At 44.0% G+C, this 24,319-nt stretch overlaps 1 long non-coding RNA gene across 1 annotated transcript in view; it reads right to left on the bottom strand.

Moving 5' to 3' along the window:
- LOC138582205 (uncharacterized) overlaps positions 1-21,217 on the bottom strand; it is a 57,734-nt gene extending 36,517 nt beyond the window's left edge. Inside the window, exon 1 of the long non-coding RNA XR_011304978.1 lies at positions 21,132-21,217. This is a non-coding gene — a long non-coding RNA (uncharacterized lncRNA). The remainder of the gene's footprint in view (positions 1-21,131) is intronic.
- Positions 21,218-24,319: the final 3,102 nt, after the last annotated feature.

The raw sequence follows: 24,319 nt of genomic DNA, 5'->3' as shown, positions 1-24,319 counted from the left end.
AATACTAGTAAATTTGAATGTGACGCACAATCAGCAACTTGATATGTTTTAGGAACTTTAGAAGGTAAAGGTTAATTTCCTTTTTCTACAGTTACAGTTTCTATTTTTTCTTTTAGTATGTAGTTTTTTAGTTGTACTAACTACAGTTGAACTATGTATTTTCTACTAAAGTTTGTTCGATAGTTTTACTTGAATTACATTTCGCACATCATCTGGAGCAGGAGTTTTGAAGTACTACCAAATCCAAAATCTTAATTTGCCAAATGGAATTGTTCCAAAGGTAGTTATACTTTTGGGATGTTGATTTTTGTTTTTACTAGTAGTAGCACTTGAAATGCTTTGACTACTCTCTGTACTATAAACATTTATTTGTGATATTTGTTCAGTTGTTTAAGTTTATGATGTACAAGTTAAAGGAGTAGTACTAATAGGTAAATTATCTTTTTTTGTTGTGTGTGCCATGCTAGTTTTACTTTTTAAAATACTACTACTTAAAAGTGACGAAGTTTTTAAGTTATTTTTTTTGCTGATGTTATAGGATTTGTTATTGGGACATTACTTGTTTTACTTTTAGTTATATTAGGAGTTTTCTTTTTAGAAACAAAAGTGGTAGAAATGCTAAGAAGAATGTATTGGGTTCAATAAAAGTAGTTTGCACCTTGGAAATATCACTAGTAGTAGTACTACCAATATGGAATGTATTTGTATTATCTTTTTGGATTTGTGAACTTTCAACTGTTGGAATTGTAGTATGCTTATTAGGTGAGGTATGTTTAGTTTTTTGTGGTGTTAAAACACTTTCAATTATTAAAGCAGTGCTAGAACTAGTAATAGGCACGGAGGGGTGTAGTTGTGTAGGTTAACTTTGTAATGTTGAAATACATTTTAATTTATTTTGAGTGGTTTGTAGTCATTTTAATTTACTGACTTTAGGCATTTCGCATGGTGAATTTTATTCCCAAGATGTGGTACAGTTAGCCTCAGAGGTAACATTGGGAGTATTTAAAAGTGTATTACTTATTTCTGTGGTTTCTTTTAAATTTTTTAAAGGACTTGTGGATATGGATGGTGAGATTTTAACCGGTTCAATAAATGTTGTTGTTTGTGTTGTAAGTTGTCATTTAAAAATAGATTTACGCCTACTTTCTGTGTAAAATTACCAATAGTTGGTATAGTTGTAATGTCATCAGTGGGAATTTTTATTTGAACATCCTTATGTCTAGTAATATGTGATTTTTTGTTTTTTTACTAGGAATGTATGTGGTGTTTTTCTTTATGTTTTCTTTTTTCTTTTACGGCTTTCTAGTCATGCTTGTGTTTTGTTGCTGCAGTAAAATAACAATGGATAAATACATTACATGCGCTTATTGTTTTTTTTGTCACCTTTCTCTATTCAAATTGCCATTACAAAATAGGTGTAGGCAGACAATGCGTCTTAGCTGACCGTACAAATATCAACATAATATAAACTCAAGATGCATGAAAAACCGGAATAGACACCACAATGATACAGTGACATACTGACAAAAGCTTTGAAGAAGACATGCAGAGCACCATGCACAGAGAATCTCCAATTCAATGCCTTCCCCAGGTATCCCAATCAAAGCCAACAGTAACAAGTGAAGCTATGATGGGGCTGGATTGATGCCAAGCCCTCTCTGCCAAGTACCACCGCAAGTGACACCAAATGTTTCTGGGGATGGATGAAGGGTGAGCCAGTTCAAAATACAGTTCCTCATATTCATGGCACTGATGAGCTCATACATCCATTGGATTAACGAGGGAGTAGTTCAGTTTTTTCCATCCATCTAACAGCAATACATTTGCGGACTAACAACAGCATCAATACAATAAACTTGCCTACTGGTTTTGGTGTGGGTGGAGGAAGGCCGAGTAAACATATCAGTGGACAATCAACAGTAGCAGTTTTGGAAAAAGTTTGCATTTGGGGCAAGCACCATTTGCCATTGCCACAGGGTCAAACTTCCTAAGTTTCAATGGTGTGTAGTATGTTTGATGTAGGAAATTATACTTCAACACTGTGTGCTTATAATAGTACAAGCATTATCTCATCTGCCAACAGAATTTGTTCCATTGTATATCATCAATTTGGACCACCAGAGCAAGCTCCCATCGCATTTTAGCAGGATTGACACTGTCATGGCAAGCTTATAAACCCAAGACACTATGTGAGATGTGGAGTTGGAGGTTACCAGTTATTGCAAGAAGCAGCTCCTCTTAGGTTCATCAGGTATGCACAGGTATTTGGTTTTGAACTCCCCCTTGATGCAAGCATACAAAGTGTGTTAATCATAGAAGGAGAAGATTTCTCCTGAAACTATGTAATGGAATGTGTAGGGCATCAACAAAGAGGTCCTCCAACCGTGTAAACCCCCTTCTATGTAGAGCATGCATGGTGCCCTTCTCCATCGTAAACAAAATACCTTCATTTGTATCAAGGAAAATAATTGGTGCATGGCGAAGTGAAATGCATATATAAACGATGCAGCTTCTCAGAAGCCCATTGCATGTTAGACACTGGGTCAATTGATGTGTGATTGCAAGGAGTAGTGTCAGTGGGTATTGACTCAATGGCGGTTGTTCAAGAAAGCATTTTCTATAGTTTAATACACTGAGGCATGGGAGGGGTCTGATACCAGTGTATTGCATGTTGGAGCATGTAGATCAGTGCATACATTCTAACATTAGGTGCATTCGACCCTCCCCCCCAGACTGTATGGAAGTACCAGAGTTTCCCACTTGATGCAGGGTGTTTTCCCACCCCAGATAAGATAAATAAGGATCAATTTAACATTGCTGAAAAATGGAGTGGTGAGTTTAATAGGGATATTTACATGCATTTGGGAAGCACAACCATTATTTATCAAAGGCTGCCTTGCCCATAAAGGATAAAAGGGTTTTTTGTTTTTGAATGCATTTATAAATGTTTAGGTTTAATATACAATGGTGTTTGTGTTATTTGTGAAATACACACATTTTGTGAATGTTTTTATAATAAAATATACTTACAAGCTTTCTGATGTTTGTGTTTTTTGTCCTCTTCTTATCTTCTTTTGTTTATATGCTGATGTTTCGCATATACAAAAGAAGACATGTTGTTAAAATAGTAAATGTGCTAGTAGAATGTGTAGTATACTAGTGCCTAGTCCTATTGAAATTTGATATATTGTACCATTTACAGTATGCTAGTCGCTTTATATGTATTATTTATTTAGCATTAGAAACACGTGAATGTTGTGGACACATTTATTGAAGCTATGCAGCATAACAAGAGTATTGACTTGTCCAACTGTTTACTGTACACACCTGTAGATTATATTTGTAAGGTCATTAGATGCTACTGCTTGCATTTGTATTAACATTTTCTATCTAGTACTATTTATGGTACGCTAGTGCCTACATTAGTATGTACCTTTATCATCTTCTCTTGATGTTTCACTATAGTAAAGAAGACATGTTACAACATAAAATGTACTGTTTACTGTATACAGCTGAATGTTTTAATTTTGAGGATATTTAATGCTGCTGCTTACATTCATATTAACATATTGTATACATTGGTATGTATAGTACGCTAGTGCCTAGAGTGATATTTACATGTTAGCTATAGTGCTATTAATGAATAAGCTAGTAGGTACCTGCGTATTATTATTTATGCAGCTTTTGAACTATAACAATTTTGTTGAAGCTATGCAGTATTTGAAGCATATTGTCCTGTTCAACTGTTTACTGTACACACTTGTACATTATAATTGTAAGGACATTAGATGCGACTGCTCACATTTGTATTACTATTTTCTATTGTGGTAGTCAAAGAAGGAGATGGACCCAATGGAGGCATTTCAAATATGTTTCTTTATTCAAAGGAAAAGGCCTTTCTATCCCTATTCTATGGGGTTTCCCTGCCTAACACAAAATTAACTAGGGTGCTCATCGTCAACAGTGTGCTCTAGCACCTAGAAGCGTCTTTGTGCTAGATGGAATTAACAATAAAATGTCTTAGACCAAATAACCGGACAGACTCAAAGAAGATGGTAAAATACTGCTTTTATCTCAATGAAGGAAAGCAGGGTTAACAGTCATTCATCAAATCGATGTATGCAGGTTCACAGTGTGCTCTTGATTATACTTAGTTTATATAATGCTAGATGCGTCATCTTTGACTTCATCCTACATGGCATATTACAAAAACCTACCGAGGGGTGGGATTGGATTAGGGGAACATGTCTACATATAGAATGCATGAGTGTTAGTCTCTCATTGGCGGCCCCTTGTCTGTAGGACACGCCTTGAGCTACGTCTACATACTTAGTATACTGATTAAAGCAGAGAATATGGTAGTGGAATAGTAATTTACAACATTGTATGTAAAGGTGTATGGCAGGCTTTTCTGAATGGTTGGCAAACCATATCCAACCTTGGACATTTGGCTCGCTAGCAGCATGTACATGGAAACAAACCCCAGGTACTTTGAGATACATAAGATCTCCCCTTGTTTTCCCAATTAGTCTACCCTCTCTCATCGGTAGGCCTCATACCAGTGTCCTCTGTTTGAATATCAACCTTGCCAGCCTGCACTGTCCCGGAACATTCAAGGGAGTGTAGGCAACCCATTATCTTAGTTTCAAGCCTAATGAATAGCCCTTGTTTGCGAGCTCTTCATCACGTATTAAGAGACCATGAAATGTGTCCATTTCGACAGTGTATTTAACACTATTTGATTCCATTATACTGGGTGCAGTTTCTCCTCTTGGCCTTTCAAGACTTTCTCACTCTATCCCATATAAATTTTATATATCCTTTTAATTGTCCAATACGTGGCATCTGTAAATGTACTTGTTCCTCCTAATCTTGAGAAACATGTCCTAGGCATATGATCTGCTCATTGGACTCCCTTTGTAATTTACCTACATCTCTTGTAATAGCATCCCTGGTCCCAGGCCAATGTACTCCTTTATTTTGCAAGGGAAAAACTGCCTCTTCATCGTCTTTTCACTTCATGATCCTGGGCTCATATTTTGAGGTAGCTGGGTTGATTGACATAAGCCGTCATCCATCTTCTTCTAGTAGGCATCCTAAATGTTGAATATATACATCTATAAGCAAGTTTCATTATGTTCTTTCTACCTTGCACTAAGGTGCATTTACAGTTATTGACCAGTGAGTCACCTCATTTTTCTTTGTGTTCATGATTACTGTGTCACTGGGTACATGTTTCTCTTAGTGCTCCAGTTACATTGCAATTCTTAAGTATTTTCATATCATTTCAGCATAGGTTCTTATATCTTCTTTATGACATTCTTTTGCTGTCATCAGACTTCGTTTTTATGTACATCCATTCTGTTCATGGCTGCATTTTGACAGCTTGGCAAGGGGCATCCTCCTTGGTAGTATTCCTCCACTATGTCAGCTAGTGGGTACAGTCTAAATGGTGGCCTGAATGCACATCGTCTCTCATATACTCGACATGGTACAGGAATATTGCAAGGATTCATGCATTGGGTTCCCAATTGTGGCTCTTGGTCTGTCATTCCAATGGGATGGTGCTAAGGGGGCAGTGACCAGGGAGAAGGTGTCCACCTGCTCCTCTACAACAGTTAGGTCCAAAGCAAGAGTCCGCCCTATGTCCAAATCGTTATCTATGTCCATTCACTCCTCTTGGCTATTATACTGTTTCTGGGATGATAAGGCCGAGTCCCTAAGTGCTCTTCGCTTGTCTTGCTGTTGGGACAAATACGATTAGCCCAGTCGCTATCGAAACTCTTCTTAGTACTGGAACGAGTATGATTGGCCCAGTGATTATCTGAATTCTTTTCAGTACTGCGACAAGTATGATTGGCCCAGTGTTTGTCTTCACTCTTCTTAGTGCTGGGACGAGTATGATTAATACACTTGTTACATTCATCTTCGTAACTGTAACCTTTCCAGTTATTGCAATTATAGTGTTCGCCCTTCGCCCAGGGTCTTCCGCTCTCCCAGTTACCTCCTTTTGAATGGGACTTTGTCACTGGGTCATCGTTCACTCCTTCATTGTGTGTGCTCTCGCGGATCGGCTGAGCAATTCCTTCAGCAGTCTCTGTGTAGTTCAAAAACCGCACGGTCCATCGCTGCTGGGTCACACCATTCCTTCTTCTTAGCTCGCATGCATGGCACAACTTCCTGCCGTTTCCGTGCTTTCTTCTCTTGCTGGTTGGCTGAATCCTTTCGACTGAGGATCCCCCGGCTTTCAGCTGCTTCTTCTTTCTTGCATGTTTGAAACTTCCGGGCTTCAGGTTCTCCGGATGCTAGTCCATCTTCCCTTTTAACTTTCACTAACATAGTCCTCCCTAATGTCAGATCATAGTATTTTTTTCCTTTCACTAGAGTACTCTTCATTACTTGCTTGTTCTTCTTCCGAGTATGGTTGGTTTCTAACCATTTAGCAATCTTTATGCCTTCTTTACTCTTCTTCTTCTTCTTAGCATATTTGGCTTCAAGGTGTGTGCTGTGATAACATTACATTAGCAAACAGTGGTTTCTTCAGGCTGATTTGTCTGAGGCCTTGATGGTATGAGGGACTCATATGAAAGTGAGTTTGAGTATTCCTTAATGTACTGGAGTCCTTGCCCTCAAGCGGGGAGTCTCTCCATGTGAGGTCCAACTTGCTGCCACCCCTAGGGGGATTATCACATAGCGGGCTCATCTCCCTAGCCTCACAAAGAAGGGCTCCCATCTGGGGAGCAGCAACGAGGTCCTGTGATTCATCAGACAGCCTACATTCTTATAAAAATTTTATACATAATGCTATGAACACTACGCTAGTGCCTACTGTGACGAATCTACCAACATAGTCACTGATTTTCTGGAAGGAAGCTTCTCTTACATGGCCAGGAAAAGGCAGAAGCTACCTGACTCTGACCCTCGGGTGGGTATCTGTGGGAGGACCACATCGGGGAGTAGAAACTCCAGGGAGGCAGGAAAATACTGAATAAAAATAATTCTTCAACTGTAATTTTTAAAGACACCCATGTGCCTTTCCAGCATGCCTGTATGGCTTATTGTGACGTAGATGAAGAATTCCCAGGTTTTCTTAGCCAACAACCTTATTAATCTCCCCTGCCACCTTTTTTAGTACTGAGACGAGAAAGAGGGATGGAGCAATGAGGATGACCAGAAGCGGTAAGCAAAAGAAAAAACACACACAGTTGAACCGAATACGAGAGAGAGGCAGAGACTGCAGCTGAATGCAGCTTATGCTGGCGCTGATTGGGATGCCGTAGGCGAGCAGACTATGGAAAGCAGAATGCAGGCTGGCGAGAATAGCATGCAGAGAGACCGGGTCAAGAGAAGCTTGCCAATGTATTGCTACAATCAGCTGGAGCCATCATCAGCAGAGGAAGGGAAAGCAGAGCCAAACGGCTAACAGGACGCACTCACAGTCACTGAAATGAAAGGGAAGAAGACGGAAAGACACGAGGAACGCCAAAGCCGCCCGGCAATCCCAGGTAGAACGAATGGGTTACCACAGCGCTTGAGAGTGAATGCTGCATAACATTAACAGCACAAGAGAGCCCAATTAAAGTAACTGGAGGAATTGACAAGAATACGAACAGTGTTAATAAAGGGTCGGTGACCCAATACTTGAAAAGAGGAGTTGATACAAATGTGAACTTTGTTAAGAAAGTGTTGGTGACCCAATATTGGAAAAGCATTATTTCCTGGATGAAAGGGAGTGTGAGCGGAGAACGGAAAAGCCCTGGCAGGCTAGTAAACCAGTTAAACAATGAGTCTGGGACCTGCACCTGAAAGAACACAGGCTGACCTTTTGACGGATAGGTGATCTGCGCAGGTCACAAAAGTATGCAGTGCCCAAAGCAGCAACTGGATGTAACAAAGTTGTGATATCCTGGCAGGACAGTAAACCAGGAGTGAGAAGAGAAGTATACCTGGAATTGTGGAACAGTGATAATGAATAAAAAAGGGAAGAATCATACCCCTTTGAAGGATCAGCAATGCCCTGGCAGGAGAGTATACCACGGGTACGAAGAGGAAGAACCAATGGAAAAGGGAGGAAACATACCTCTTTAAGGCTAATTGAGATACAGAGTAGGATCAACTGAATATTCAAAAGAATTGTGTGTTTAAAGGAGACTCAAGAGAAGACTCATCCCCCTGTAGTAAACTTGAACGTCAAAGTGTTAACTGGTGAAAGTGGAAGGAATAAAGGGAAAGAGTTACTTTCCTTAAAACTGTGCAAGCATAACAAGTGAGGAAACTGGTGGGGGATGTCGTCCCCCTTGAAACTGTGAAGTGAAATAGTATAGAAAGAAAGAAATGTAGGGGAAGAGCCCCTTTGGAACAGTGAAACATTATTTGACCTATTTCCAGAAGTACCAGGCAAACAGTGAGAGACCAGAAGAAACATAGGGGAAGGGAGGACCCCTTCCTTTCATGGAACTTTAATTCCTTTTCCTTACTGCACCTTAGAACATTTATGTTGGGAACCTTGAAAGATAGCTACAAGTGCATAGCTCACAGAAATCCCGTTATAAACATTATATTGAGTTTAGCATGTAAGGGTTTTGTACACAGGACAGAGGACGCTCTTTGGTTGAACATCCCGACATAGATGTTCATTTTGTTGAGGCAGAAAAACCTCTCATAGACCTAGGGATAGGTAGGATTTCTCCAACTCCTCTTATTATTATCTGACAATAAAAGTCCTATTTTATATAGAAACATGTTACTTTGTCCGAGCCTTTCTCTTGATCGCTTACACTACATTTGTATTGACATTTAGTATATTCGTGCTATCATGAGTATGCAAGTGGCTACATGCATATTGATGACATTAGATGCTACTGCTTACATTTGTATTCATATTTCTATATAGTAATATTTATAGTACGCTAGTACCTACATTCGTATTTACATTTTGTTCATAGGGCTATTAGCCCCTTAACTGCTGACGGATTTCCCTCCCACTTCTGAGCACTTTCTTGGATATTTCATTATGTTGGCATTCAATCCTTTGTAAATTTTTTGTTACAATTGATATCCTGACCAAACTTGCACCCAAGGATTCATGGAGTGTAAGAAAATAACAAAAACGTGACAAAATGTGTTTTTTTCATAAAATGTCAATAAAATGATATACAAAAAAGTCTGTTTTTTTTCCTGTAAGAGCTATGAACAAAAGGTTTGCAGTTCCGATTTCCACATTTTCCAAGATTTCAAGAACAGATTAAGTGGAAACAAAAACCGTTTTGTGAGAGGTAGGTGATGTTTCCCTTTTTTAAAATAGGACATTTGTGCACACAATGGAAGAGAAGGATAGCAAACCTGAATGGGAACACAGAAAGGTATAGAGTTCTGAAAAGCAGACAAAATTCCAAGTTCAGGAAGGGATCATTTGCGCAGATCAGGCAGAGCCATTTACCCATAATTCCCGTAATTTGCCAGGAAATGGCAAACATGCAAGGGAAAAGTTATGTGTTGGACTTGTTTGCACTTGTAAGGTAATGGCTTCCATGAATATTCAGAAAAGCAATGCACCGCTACATCCCCCCGGCTCTTCTAGTTACGAAATCACATATTTTGGCTGACAGCCAAAGTAACCTACTTGGCATTTGAAAATAACAAAAACCAATGTGGTGAAGAATGCCAAGCATACATTTTTTGAAAGAACACAGGCTGCCCTTTTGACGGATAGGTGATCTGCGCAGGTCACAAAAGCATGCAGTGCCCAAAGCAGCAACTGGATGTAGGGCACATTTGGGAAATTAAATGGTGGTGTTACAAAGCACAGTAGGAAATGTATGAAAATGTTATCACAACCAAGAGAAACAACAAATGTTCTACCGTCTGCAAATTCGCACGGGTGTCTCGATAAAAACGGTACCTCACATGTGTGGGTGCACTGTTCATGGCCTAAAAGGAAATGGCTAAATCACGGGTATGGCAAAAGCTTGGGGCCTTGTGGGCAGCCCACAGATTTAGGGTTGGGGCATTAATCCCACAAAAGAAAACACATTTGGGAATTTAAATACACCCAGCTTGCATTTCCTACCAAGCATGCACAGAAAATGCAAAAAAGTAGGAAAAATACAGTATTTTGAGATATTTGCTACTGGGAAAACACTGAAATGTTCAGCAAACAGTGCATGACCTACCTTCTCACGTTGCCACAGGAGTCCAGATAAAAATGGTACCTCACATGTGTGGGTCCACTGGCCTGAGCCAAAGGGGCTAAACTACCAGCATGGATATGCTCAGGGAAGAGCATATTTGGATTTGAGGCAAGCACATGCATTGAGGGCTCTGGCATCACAACCATCAAGGAAAGGTGGGAAACCCATGCAGTTTTGGAAAGGAGAAACCCAGAGAACCCAAATACATCTTGCTTTTGTTGATCGCAGAAGATTTTTTTACACAGAATGCACAGCAAATAGGAAAAGTTGGAAAAATACAATATGTTGATGCATTAGCCATAGGGAAAACACAGAAACGGACGGGGAACAAAATAATGTTTGCCTGAGCACTTTTCCACAAGTGTCCTGTGAAAATGGTACCTCACATGTGTGGGGTGCACTGGCCGATGCCAAAAGTGATAGGAAGACACCCAAGGGAATCCAAAGAGGCATCACTTGCATGAATCACGGCTCAAGATGAGGTGGCTCAAGCTACACTTGGTGGCTTCATGGTATCAGGAATCAAGTTCCCAGTCCACCAGGACCTACAATGGTGGCTCCTCAACATCAATGTGGCGGGGGGTTCTCTGTTTGCTCCTCCGGAGCCCTCTCTGGTAGTGACCACGGACTCGTCCCTCCAGGGATAGTGGGTGACGTTAGCAGCGTATTCCATTCACAGCTCGTGGTCCAGATGGATGTCAATTCTCACATCAATCATCCGGAGTTCAAGGCAGTAAGTTTGGCGCTCTGGTCCTTTCTCCCCCTGATAGGGAGCAGATCAGTGCTTGTCAGGACCGGCAATTTGACAACAGTGTTCTATCTGAACAAGCAGGGGGGAACCAGGTCAAGGGCACTCTGCATGGATGCGGTCTCGATCTGAGAAAGGGCCCTGTTTCAGGGCATCTGGATCAGAGCGGTTCATCTTCTGGGGGACAGCAATGCAGAAGCAGACAGGTTGAGTCGGCTGGGCTCTGTGACAGCATCATGGAGTAGACACAGACAACAGACTCAACTTTGATCTCAAAATGTTTCATTTAACTTAAAATGTAGGATGGCGTAAGGTCTAACTTGCCCTATGCTAAGGTGGGATTTCCCTACCTAAAATCACTAAGGTTAGTCTGTGTCAGGAAGTCAAAATCAAATGTCTGTCTGTGTCTAAAACCTATACTTGCCCTCACAACTAACTGTATACAATGTGTGGGGATGTCAAGCATCAAAATAATAGTGTTCAAAGGAAGGTTCAGAGCTTCTTCCAGCTCTTGGCTTATGATCAGATTCCCCTTCGCCAAGTTCATAACAGTTCACAAAATATCAGAATTCCCTTCCCCAAGAGTTAAATACTTCCAGCTTTCACAATAACAGTTCCTTGGGACATTCCCAGTTCAGGGTTCCCTTCCCCAAGAGTTCAAATCTTCCAGCTTTCAAACGCAACAGTTCCTTTAATATCAATACTTTGTACCAGTTTACTTAAGACAGTTCACTTTCTTAACTTCAAATAAATTCCCATATAAGGGTGTTGCAAAACACAAGCATCTTTTTGTATACTTTAATTGGCTTTTTCTAGGCGCAGTTGTTGGACACACAGTCCACCCATTGCAGGTCATGTAACAAATTCCCCTTCTTACTGTTACCATCAACAATTAGCCACTGCTTAAATCTGACAGTGATGTTTCATTGATTCGCCAGTGTCACACTCTTCAGACACTGCACCGTGATTTGCTTAGCCACCATGCACTTTGTTATACTTTTCTGTGTTCCTCTGGCTCTTACCACCACAGGTTTCCTCTTAGCCTGCCATACCCTTCTTGGTATTCTCTTGAACTTGCCCCACTCGTTTCATGGAATACACTCTGTAATATCTGCCACATGTAATACTTTGCTTTCACTCCATTCATGAGTATTCAACTTGCTTTTTACTGTGTGTGGCATTTAACAGTACCTACAATTACTTTCAGTACATTCAGCATTCAAAAAAGACTGTTATGCGTTACTGGAGCACCCCGATATGAGTGTATCCCTGCTTTACACTCACTGGTCGCACACTGCAGCTTCCTTCTGCTTGGCATCCTTCGCGACAGGCTTCTCCAGGCTTCTTCAGCTTCCCGGCTTCCGCAGACACCATCTCTCCCTTGCAACCTGCACAGAGAGCAATGCTCGTTCTCCTGGTTTCCCGTGTTGGTGGTTGGGGTCAAGGGGAGTTCCACAGCTTCTATGAGGCAGACCCGCTCAGGAGGGTAACAGGATCTCCAGACCATCTCACAGCCGACCACGGCTCCAGCATCTTTCTCCTGCACAACACTGCTCCAGATTTCGTCTCTCCGGCCTGCTCTCCCTCTCCAGCCAGTTCACTCTCTCTCAATGCGGCAGGCATTTTATATACATCAGGTGTGTTAAGTGACCCTAGGTGTGGGTCAATGTGTTCAATTGCCTGACTATGGAGAGCTCCATTAGGCGGACATGCGTGGTTGTTCCACCAGTATGCCTCCATAGCCCTCTTCTTCGTCTGAGTACCAGAGTGGTGCTTGGAACTTTCCGATTTAATAAAAGGGGCATTTATAACTCTGTTTTGTCTCTGATATGTGTATCAGTCAAATGAGGATGTGTCTTCCTAGTTGGTCTCTTCCTCGTCCCAGTACTAAGGTGTTTCTGAGGGACAGTTTGGAAGGAGGAAAGGAGAAAGGGCTGACAGTACCCTACAAAGGCTTTAGGGATAGAGGGTTCATTGTGAAAAGGGAAAAGGGGATACCATGTCTCACCTAAGGATGTCCTCTCCCCAAGTTCCCTCCACGCAGGTGATCCTCCATCTCAAATCCACCACTAGGGCCGGGATCCAAAAGCAATGGTCTTTCCCTGGCCACTTGAGAGGAGTATCCAGGGGAAAATAAGTGAGGACGCCCTCCGGTTCCTCACAGATCCAACACTTACAAATGGGAACTGGACAGCAATGTCTTGGTGTGCAAGCCCAATAGGCCCATCAGGTGCTGAAACCACCACGCTGATTTTGAGGAATTGTGAAGGAAGTGGTGCACTGCTTTGCGGACTGCCGCCAGCTGCCTGGGAGTAGGGAAAACCTAAGCTACTGTATCCCACCCCACCTGATCCCCAGGAACTGTAGGGACAGAGGGGATTCGCTGGGACGTGTTCTGTTTGAGCAAAAAAGCAAACTGAAAGAGCACATCCGCCAGCCTCTGGCACAACTGGAGGGCCCTTTCCGGGGAACTGAACCAGCTAGTCGTCCAGGTAAGGATACAGGAAAAGGCCCTCCAGCCTGAGGAGGCTCGCCACCATTGTCATAAACTTGGTGAAAACTTGAACTGAAAATGGTGCGACATGATAGTGAACCGCAGAAACTGTGTGCCATCAAAAGATGGGGACGTGGAGATATGCATCTTTTAGGTCTAGGGTACACATCCAGTCTCGTGCACATAGTGGCTCTGCAATCTGTGCGGTCATAATCATCTTGAAGCATTCCAGGGGTAGGGACAGACTGAGGAAAAAGATCCAGGACTACCCTCATGCCCGCCTGGTTGTGCGTTGCTGCTTTCGGTGATGTGCTCTGGGCAACCTGTAGGGCTGCCAGGTTTTCCTCTCCTGTAAGCCCCGAAATCCCCTGAATGGCAGAGGCTTATGGTCAGTACTGCCTTGGCTCTGGGGAAAGGATTTCTGCCTGGTCGTAGTTACAATGGGAAAGGACTTTGCGGTCTGGGTCAAAGTCTTTTTCTTTGTCAGCTCGTCATCTGTCGACGAGTGAAACATATCTGAGCCCTCAAAGAAGAGGTCCAGAATCCAAGCCTGAATGTCCTCGGACAAACTGGTGGCGTGCATCCATGCGGTCCCCTACATCTGTACCCCTACACACATGTCGCTGCTGGCTGTGTCAATATGGGAGATGGCAGACTCCATCAGGTCTTGTGGAGGAGGGCCTCCGCGAGGCCCGTCTTGAAGGCGGCGTGCCTCTCTGATGGGAGATCAGGGAGAAAATCACTGGCCTCCCTCCACAGCTTCCAATTAGTGGCTTAGAGCAATGCATCCACGTTTGCTTGCCGAAGGTGTAGCCCAGAATTAAGGTTTACCTTCCTGCCAAATGGCTCTAGCAATGTGTCCTCCTTGAAGAGAAAGCTGGTCACAGAAGATGAGGAACCAGAAGGCTTAGACTATAAAGAGGCCGCCACCAACACCGACGAATGCAGCTGGGGGTGCGCAGAGAGCAGCAGCGGATCCTTCTCCATCTGCCTAAAACAACCATCAAGCCACTAATTAAGTTGTGAATTGAAACCCGGCTTGTCTCAGACCTTCAGGGCGACTGAAAGGATATACTTTTGAAGGGGGATGCCGGACCTGCTGGCGGATTTCAGAGACAAAACCTTGGCCAACACCCCCGGCTCTTGCTGAGCCTGATCTGGTTAAGGTGGCCTAAATAGTCTGCTAGCCCTTCAAGCCGATCATGGAATGCCCTAACCAAGGCAGAGGCTTTAGACTTGTCAAAGTCATTGTCAATGTCGTCATGGGCATGAGAGGGACGTCATCCCGCTGATCACCTGGCAAGACTCCCTGAGGACTTGTGTCCTGGATGGCCGGAGCCTGTGGCAACAGGGCCGGTGGGAGCACCAGAAGCGGAGGGGCCATGGGAGCCTGTGTTGGAGGCATGCAGGCCAGCAGCTGCGGCAAGACCACAGGAACTGGGACTGGGGCAGCCCCCGGATGTGGTGGGGGGCTCAGTGGGGGAGGTCTGGGAGGCAGCATATGAGGCACCATGTTCTGGATAAGGTCCTTAAGGTAGCACGCCATTTGTTGTGATTTAATGAGCGGTAGAAAGAGCTCGAAAAAGCGGTCCTCAAACACCGCCTGGCTCAGCCGAGTGGCCTAGCCCTCTGAAGCACTGGGAGCACGTGGATGATCCTGAACCTCTGGTCCACTAGACAGCCTGGAAGGCTCCGCCCCCGTGGGGACGTGAACAGGGTAACCCCATGGCTGACTAGTGAACTGGTACCCTTGTGGCGGCCAATTGACTCAGGTTTGCCTACCCCCAGCATGGAAGGGGCTGAAGTCCCCCTTTGTGGCCCACTCCAACGAGGGAGATCGTGGCACCTGGGTACGAAGATCAGGGCCCAAATCCAGCCTTTATGGTTCCACTACGGTCTTGGAAGATTACCTGGGTAGACTGTGTAAGATCCTGTCCTCTTGGGCCAAGTCCGTCCTAGAAGGTGTGCCACATGCTTGGCTGCAATTTTGGGGTTGCGTGACAGCAGCTGAGGAATGCTTGGGGACTCCAAATGGGATGGCCCAGCCGGAGCCTGAGGGACCTCAGACTGGACTCTGGAAGGTGTAGTACCCTGAGTCGAACGATTAGTATTCCTCTGGCCCTGACCCTCGACCTTGGAGATGGCTGCGGTAGGGGCTCCACCCTCGGTGCAAGCACTGGTAGTCGATGCGTTCAATGAAGATGCCTCTGCCCTCTTTTTCAAGCTAGAGCCTGCAAGCCCCTCGTACCCGGTGCAGCCTCAGAGCTAGGGAGCCCCTCAGAGGAAGACCCGGTAGGGCCTGACCCCCTCAGTACGTACGCCGGTAGCCTTCATGGCCTCGGGCCTACCTCTGGTAGAAAAGCCCAAAAGGCCCCTCCCAGACGGTGGCCCTGGGAAGGAATCACTGTGCTTGGGTGGTTTATTGAAGAGGTGACTAACCATGTCGTGCTGCGATGAGACACATACGAAATCCTTCAGATGTATGGGTGGCAGAGTGTTGAAAATATCCCTCCAGTGGGAAAGAGTTCTTGAGAGAATACGGAGTAAGGGCCCCGCATGCTACACATGCGTCCCAAAAGTGATCGATCCCATCCACTCGAAGCAAAGTGCATGGGGATCCGACGCTGGGAAGGACTGGTCGCACAAGGTGCACTCGGAGAAGCCTCCCGTGACCGACATTCTCCAGGGAAGGCGAGACATTAAGATGTAAATAGAAAAATAGCACAGGGAACACACGAAGCTCATGAAGAGGTCAGCGTAAGCTGCTAGGTCCGTTAGCGTCTGAGTGGAAAAAGGGACTGAGGTGAGGTGCCGAAGGGTGGGGCCTAGTGGGTGTGCCTACGGCTGGTGCTGCACCCCCTGTGTGCTATCCTAAATTTAAAGGGGAAGCTCATATTTTTCACTGCCAAAAGGTTCCGGTACCGTCCCCACGCTGGGGACCCACATAAGGATGGACGAAAGGGGACGGGACGTATGAGTAACACAATTATAAGATATTTGCGACCAGGAAACCACTGAAACACGCGGGCAACAACACATGTCCTACCTTGCCACATTCCCACAGGTGTCCCAATGAAAACTGAGCCTCACACGTGTGGGTGCACTGACCTGGGCACAAAGGGAAAAGGATAAACCACTGGTACAGCCAAACTCCCTGGGAAGACCAAATCCATACTATACTTGGCTTTGTGGAAAACCCACAGATTTGGGCTTGGGGTGTCACAGTCACCAAGGAAAACAGGGAGCCCCATGAATTGCTGAATAGAACACACCCGTGAGGATCCAAAGAGGCATCACTTGTGTGAATAGTGGTAGAATGTCTTAGCCAGAATGCGCTGCAAAGTTGCAAATGTCACCAGAAATACACTATTTTCACACATTTGCCACTGGAAAACCACCAAAACACATGAGCAACAATGCATGTCCTACCTTCCCAGGTTCCCACAGGTGTCCAGATGATAAAGGTACCTCACATGTGTGGATGCACTGACCTAGCGACAATTGGGAAAGGCTAACACACTGGTACACCAAACGGTGTAGGAAGAACAAATATGTACTCTATTTGGATCTGTGGACAATCCAAAGAGGATAAGAGGGAACCACCTGCATTTCTAAAAAGAGGATACCTGTGGGAATCCAAAGAGACATCACTTGCATGAATTGCACTAGAATGTCTTACCCAGAATGCACTGCAAAGTTGCAAAGGACCAAAAATATACTATTTTCACATATTTGCCACTGGGAAACCACCAAAACACGTGGCAACAATGCATGTCCTAACCTCCCCGGTTCCCACATATGTCCCGATGAAAACCAAACCTCACATTCACGGGTGTGCTCAACTGGGCAGACAAGAATAAATCATCAGTATGCCAAGTGCTCTAGGAAGACTAGAATCACAGTGCATTGGCCACTGATGCCCCTTTTTTCTTCTTCAAGCCATCTCACAGGGATCTTAGCTCACTCTCCTCATAGACATAGTGCTTAGTGCAACAGGTCACCCATCCATGGGTGGTTTTAGCACAAGAAAAAAGGTACTATGAGCAGTAAAGGCTCTGTCAAGGCACCAAATGTTTTTTTGTTTTTTTTATATTTTTATTGGTTTCGTAACAAGAAGTAAACAACAAATTAAAAAAGGCATCATAGGCGATTGGTTAAGCATATCAAGAAAACAACCCAAAACCCCACCCCACCCTCTCCCCCCTCCCCCCAAGACCACGGTTAGTTCACTGTTCCTCTATAGTTTGTGCCCGTATCCGGGCAACTCCCTCCACTCTGCTCCGTATCATCCGCCTCAGGGTGGAGCAAGGGCACCGTCAGGGCCACCCAGCGGTGTAGCTCCTCGCTGGAATCTAGTCTTTGCACATGAATAGCCGTTTCCCATGCCGCGGTTTCAGCTATGATCCACTTCTTGAGGTCACCCCACCATAGGGGCATATGTGGACCCCTGGGGCTTTTCCACCCCATGGCAATACGTCTTTCGGCTGTAATGTAAATAAGGTCAGTGAGCTTGGATAGGGGTTTGTTCTTCCTGTTTCGCCTGTATTTGGCAAGGATGAAGGCCGTAGGCTCGTCCACCTCAACTACGATGTCTGCGACAGCCACTTTGTCCCTCACTTGTGACCAGAACTCCCCGATTACTGGGCAGCCCCAGAACATGCGAGTCATTCCTGCCCTGGTTTCACTGCATTTGAGCCATGACTGGGTTCCAGCTCCCAGATATGGCTTCCGGTGTGAGGTACGCTCTATTGGTGATATACAATTGAATGAGCTGTAAACGGGCGTTCCTGGAGACCTTCTTATGATAGTGGGTTATGTCACCCCAATCTTTGTCTTCAAAAACGAGGCCAAGGCACCAAATGTTTAGTGGCCATTCATACAGCTTTTGTGTCTGCAGTCACTAACCATCCATTTTAGCAGTCGCACCACTACCAAATTACCAGCTGCATAGCACCCATATCGGCACACTCATAGCAGCTGGACATTTGCTCACATGGGAACCTTGTCTCCATGTGATGTCGTTCACATCAACTTCATGTACTCGCATATGAACTGTGCCTGCATTCAAAAGTCATGTTGCACCACCCACATCGGCACACTCATAGCAAATGGACATCCGCTCACATGACAACCTCGTCGCCAGGTGATGTCTTTCACACCAACTTCATGTACTCATATCAACTGTGCCTGCATTCAACAGTCATGTCAAACCAACCATAGCTGCAAACATACACACACTTAATACACATCCACTAACATGCTAACCATGTCTACAGTGATGAAAATGTGCATTTTCAGCAATCATATCTGCATGGGTAGCTCAGCTTTACCTCACTCACACACCAATCACATCTCAGTCATTCTAAAACAAGACATTCCAGTCACACAAACATGACTTTTGCTAAAGTAAAAGAAAAAACAATGCAGTGCAGTGTGGTACAAGTTAGACAACACACTACTGCTGTATACATGGTGTCCATTTCCCATTTTCGTTTCACTTGGCCCTCAAAGGGAGGTAGCCAATCTGGCATTTCCGTATATTGAAACACGCCTTCAGTGGAGGGACCGGAATGGCGTTCCCATCTTTTCCAAGGTACACCTCAAGTGGAGGGAGCCTGTCTGGTGTTCCTTTCCAAGATACGCCTCAAGTGGAGGGAGCCTGAATGGTGTTCTGTCTTTTCCAAGAAACAACTTTATTGGGTGAGGCATGAAAGGAGAGGATATGGGTCACTTTGTAGGAAAGATGGGCATTCCAGGAAATCCCTTGATCTCCCAATACTTTGGTTTGTATGATGAATAGAGCAAAGCAAGGCAGTTGGCAGAGGGCTGGCTTGGAAGGGCATTGGGGACAGTACAACTGAGTATCCATCCTCTTTTCTTGTTTTGTACACACCTTACATCTTATGTATGGTTGTGTCTTCCCGGGTGTGACAGGAACATAATCAGCAAAGTGTCCTTCATGCAATCTAGCTACATCCTCTACTTCTGCAAAGTAAGGCGTTGGTACATGCACAATGGTCAGTGAATTTACAACTGCGTTTTCCAACTTCAAAAATGCCTGTTTCTTTTATGGAGCAGCTGCACGATATACAACATTTGCATTGTATGTAGCTACATGCATAATGTGCACTGCCATCTTCTTGTACCACATGCAAGACTTAAGTGCTGGTATGGCATGGTATGGCTCAAGTGATTGGTCTATTTTGTCTGCTCGCTCCCCCCTTATGTACCTGTGTAGTCCAGAATACAGTTGGACTTCAACACTCGCTGAGCCTCCCCGTTCACAGTGACAAGGGAAATACTTTCATTATGACCCTTATGGAACAATGATGTGGCAAGGTCGCACACAATCTTCTGCCTTATCCCTAAATGGGCTGATCAGCCCATAGGGTTTATGCTACAATCTTTTCCAGTGTAGACTCTCATCTTATAGGCGTACCAAATATCCATCAATGGATATGTTTTGGCTAGGAACGTACACCTCAGAAAATCACTATGCAAAGTGCTTCAGTAATGGCAGAATTATGAATAGCCTATAACAATCTGGATCAGTTCTTGGTAATGCTGCAGAGTTATCATTGAAATGCAGCATACATTGCAGTGCTAGGAAACAACCTCTGTTCATCATTGCTGGAAAAAGGGCTTGCCAATGAAGCTTAAGTAGACCAGTGTACAGGAACCTCATTTCACCAAAATGACTGGGGTAGCGGAAGTGACATCACAGGATCCTTGACCTCCCAACGACATCACTGCAAGCGATGTCATTTGACCTCACCCCCATGCGACATCACAGGAAGTGGTGTAATGTCATTTGACCCCTGGAAGTGATGGCACATAGCATCATCCCTCAGTATAATAAGTAAAATATGGTTACGATATCACTGTAATGTGACATGCATTGCATACAAGAATGCATCATGATATGTAGCGTCATTATCAGTGTTTCAAGGTCTGTGTTACCACGGGAAGCATATGAACCCAAATCCCTTTTTTATGTGGGTCCGCCCTATTATTTCAACAGGACTACAGAGCATTAAGATATGCTATCCATTTTCAATAAATTTCATCATGTTTATTTACCTCCCACAGAAGTCACGGAAAAGGCTGGATGCCCTGCAACTGCTCAAAGATGGTCCTGTTTTCTGAAATCTTTGAGAACACAGAAAGTGTCGAAAGTTTGTCCTTTTGGCCGAAACACAGTTGTGTCGACAACTAAATTACAACACAGTGTTTATGGTCATCAAGCTGACTTATTCAGCGGAAACAATTTTCTTTGGTTCCAAGAAAATGTAAAGGGAACACCCTGAATTTGCATCAACTAACTTGAAGTTTGTATCTTTACTGTTTCAAAAGTAGGTAAACTCATTAAAAAACCTCTTCGGGTCAGAATATATTCCAGTCCCTTTCCTAGGCATGATCAGGCTCTCAAAACTCATCCATAAGTATGGAAAGGAAGTACAGTCGGGCCGCCAAGTGAAGCAGAGAAAATAAAGTAGCCCTCCCCTCCCGACCAAATTAATACAGAAGAAAAGTACTGCTTAGAAAGGCCAGCACAGACCGTATCCGGTGCTGAGGCAATATGGCAGCACTCAGATATGACGTGACTACTCGTCTCTAGGAGACCCTTGACCCAGGCAGGGCCGAAAAATGTCCACCCAGCCAGACCCGAACCTCCCTCTCAACCAGATCAGATACTTACATGAACGCTCACGTCACGCTGATGGTTGCCGACTCGCCGGCCCGCCATCTTTTTCACACATGGACTGCAGCTGCTGCTGGCCTTCTAGGACAGGACAAAATGGAGAAAGTGAGTCCTCTGTGCAGTGCTGCCTGCGCATCGTGCAAGTGCCGTGCCTCGTTTTCTATTAGCCGCGCCCCCATTCAGAACCGTTATTATTGGAGGAGGATGGATGTGATGACCAGAGGTCACAAGATAACGGCTTTGGGTCACAGCTGTGACCCCCAGTGACTCCCAAATAACGTCCCTGCCAGCATAGTGAGATAGACGGCTTCCACACTATTGCCACAAGCAGAGTGAGACCCCAAATATTTTCAGCTCAACACCTGTAGTTGGAAACCAAAGGTGTGCTCTCGATGGAGTTTCAGATTGGCACCCCGTGCCCTCACTAACTGTTCAGTTTACAGATTGGTTTGCTCAACCATATCTGAAATTAACCCATCATCCACAAAAAGGTTGAAAAAGTCAATAGGATCAAAACCATCTGTATTTTGTGTGCACCCTGATACTCCAGTGAAAGGTGACACAACAGGCAGAGCCATTGCTGGAGCCACCTAGTCAGACCCAGCCTGTGATGAACTGGCATATTCTTTGCATGTCCTGCATGTCCCCTAAACCTTGCAGGTGAACTTTTTGTGGGAAGTGCCACACAAGGTGCATGTACCCCTTGGTTCCCTTCCTCATTAGATGAGGAGCTTGAACTAGCCTCAAAAGAAAACTCACTTCCCAAATCTACTTCATGCTCACCCTCAGAAGCAGATTCTGTTTCAGATTATGCTTCTGGTTCTGTGCCTAGCTCCGAGTCGGACTGCAACAATAAGTTGAGAGCCTCCTCACCAGATATCTGATGTGAAGCCATGACAAATGCACTGATCTAAACGTTTACTGTTCTAAAAATAGTTAACGACTGAAACACCAAGTAACTCAATGAAATAGACCAATATCACACAATTACAAATTGACCCAAATCTGCTTAGAAAATGTAGCATCCCTCTAAAATATCATCTACTCTTAGCACACTAAATAAAAAGTAGTACTAATGTGTGGGCACTCACCTGAAATACAAAAGTATAGCTCACTGCTTACAAGTGGTTGGACTGCAATAGCACACCTTCACCTAGAACAAAGAACAAAAGATCTAAGCAATATGTTACCTATACATATGACAAATACATGTGTTGAGAAGAGGATGGAGCCCACACTTTCATTTATGTTAATCCAAAGTCACCCACCCTGAAGAACATCTTTCACTCCCCCATGGGGCGCAGGTGGGTGGCAAATGCAGGCGAGAAACAACATTGCTGTGTTTATCTAATTGGGTGAGGTGAAAAGGCACTGCAGGCAGAAAGTGAAGATTAGGAAACTTCATGGCAGGCCCCTTCAAGAAAATTGTTGGCACCCTTTTCACATAACCTCCTGCTCCTTGACAGAGGGCAGTGGCTGGAGGTGGGAGGTCAGGAGCACCGAACGGCCACGCGGGCCAGCAAGAGGAAATAAGCTACAAGATGCTGTGATGCTTTGGAAAAAAAGTAGGCGGCACTGATATATTGAATAGATTGAGATTCCACCCAAAAAAGTACAATCCAGTCCCTAACAAGTCAGAGACTCACTGCCAACAAACAGATCTAGACACCCTCCTATCATCATGCCACAGGACCCATTTAACATCTGGGAAAAATTAAGTATGTCCTCAATGCAACCACAGAGGAAACGAGCACCATAGCAAGTGTGCATTGCATGCTCAGAAAGAATGAACGTTTGAATTACTGGCACATACATGTTTCATAAATTGGTGGTCATTCTTTTGTTCCCAAAAGGCACTTTGTTTTTTGCACAAGCATGAGACATACATCAAGGCATAAAATAAGCAGTGTTGCATAGCAATTTGCTTTGCAATTCTGTCAGTTTGCTAATTAAATTGACACTTGTGTAGGAAAGCTAGCTATTTAAGTTCCCCTGTTCAATGAAAGCATATCTTGCCCTGCATCCCTCTCTTGCCCTCATGGCTCTCTATACCCTCTTTTCTCTGTTCACTGCAGTTCAAAGGGGACAATGGAGTGAGAGTGCAACAGTAATAATCTTCTCCACTCCAAAGGCCTGTGTGGGAGTGTTATGCAAGAGGTTTCCTTTTCAAATAATTGCAAACCAGAAGTAACCAGAAAGATACCTTTATTAAGCTAACTGTATCCTGTCTGGCTAAGATCAGTATGTGTGAACTTTATTTTATTTTCAATTCCTAAAAATGTAAGTTGTTATAATGCATAATTACAGTATTGCTACTGTAAAACACTGCATTGACTACATGCTTTACAGTAAAGTTTAGGTTAGTGCATCTGAATCTCATAGTGTCAACTAAATGTTCTTTTGTTGGGGAAGGTGCATCCTATTGACGAGTGAACACTTTAATAAAAATCGAAATAATCACATGGCCAAATGCTTTTGCTGGAAAAGCTTGTTCTGTAGCCTGCTGGTTGCATCCATCTGGCCTACTGGTGCTAAACCCATGAGATGAGCCCTTCCTCCTTGATATTCTCTCTTATCACCCTGTTGCTTTACACCAGCTACCTGGAAATCGAAATGGCCGCAAACTACAATATTCCACCTAGTTTGCCCAGTCCGCTGTTTGCTATGCCATCCACTCAGCTTAGTCTTATACTTTCTTTCCTCTTACATAATGAATCGACAAAGCTAACTAGATGTTTAGGCAAAGTAGTCATCAATAATTCCATCCTGTCTGTAAATCTACAGACCTAATGCACTACCATACACCGTAGTTAACCTCCAGAGGTCGCTTATATTAGCACCGGCAAGAGAGAGCTGGCCAAACTGTTTTCAGAGCCTTTTTTAATATCTATTTGGTTGTGTCCATTCATGAGCTAATAATTTACATTTTATAGACACTCATTCAGGACTCAGAAAGTCTTTTTGCGCACTCGCATAGTCAAGTAGATTTTATGAAAGGAGAGTACCATTTGCGGTGGATGTTTGAAACCTTTATTTAATATTTACTTTGCATTAAATGTCAAATAAAAGTTTCACTGTGCTTGGCTAGCCTCTGGTTGGTGCAGTGCACCAATCAAAGTGGGTTTGTGGTGACATGCATAGTTTAAAATAAAATGCATGTAACTATGTCATCATCTGTTGCCATG

Source organism: Ambystoma mexicanum, chromosome 3q (assembly GCF_040938575.1).
Source record: "Ambystoma mexicanum isolate Mex_15411 chromosome 3q, UKY_AmexF1_1, whole genome shotgun sequence".
In the NCBI taxonomy this organism is placed as follows: Eukaryota; Metazoa; Chordata; class Amphibia; order Caudata; family Ambystomatidae; genus Ambystoma; species Ambystoma mexicanum.
The sequence above is the reverse complement of the archived record's forward strand: the minus strand, read 5'-3'. Positions and strand labels throughout refer to the sequence as shown.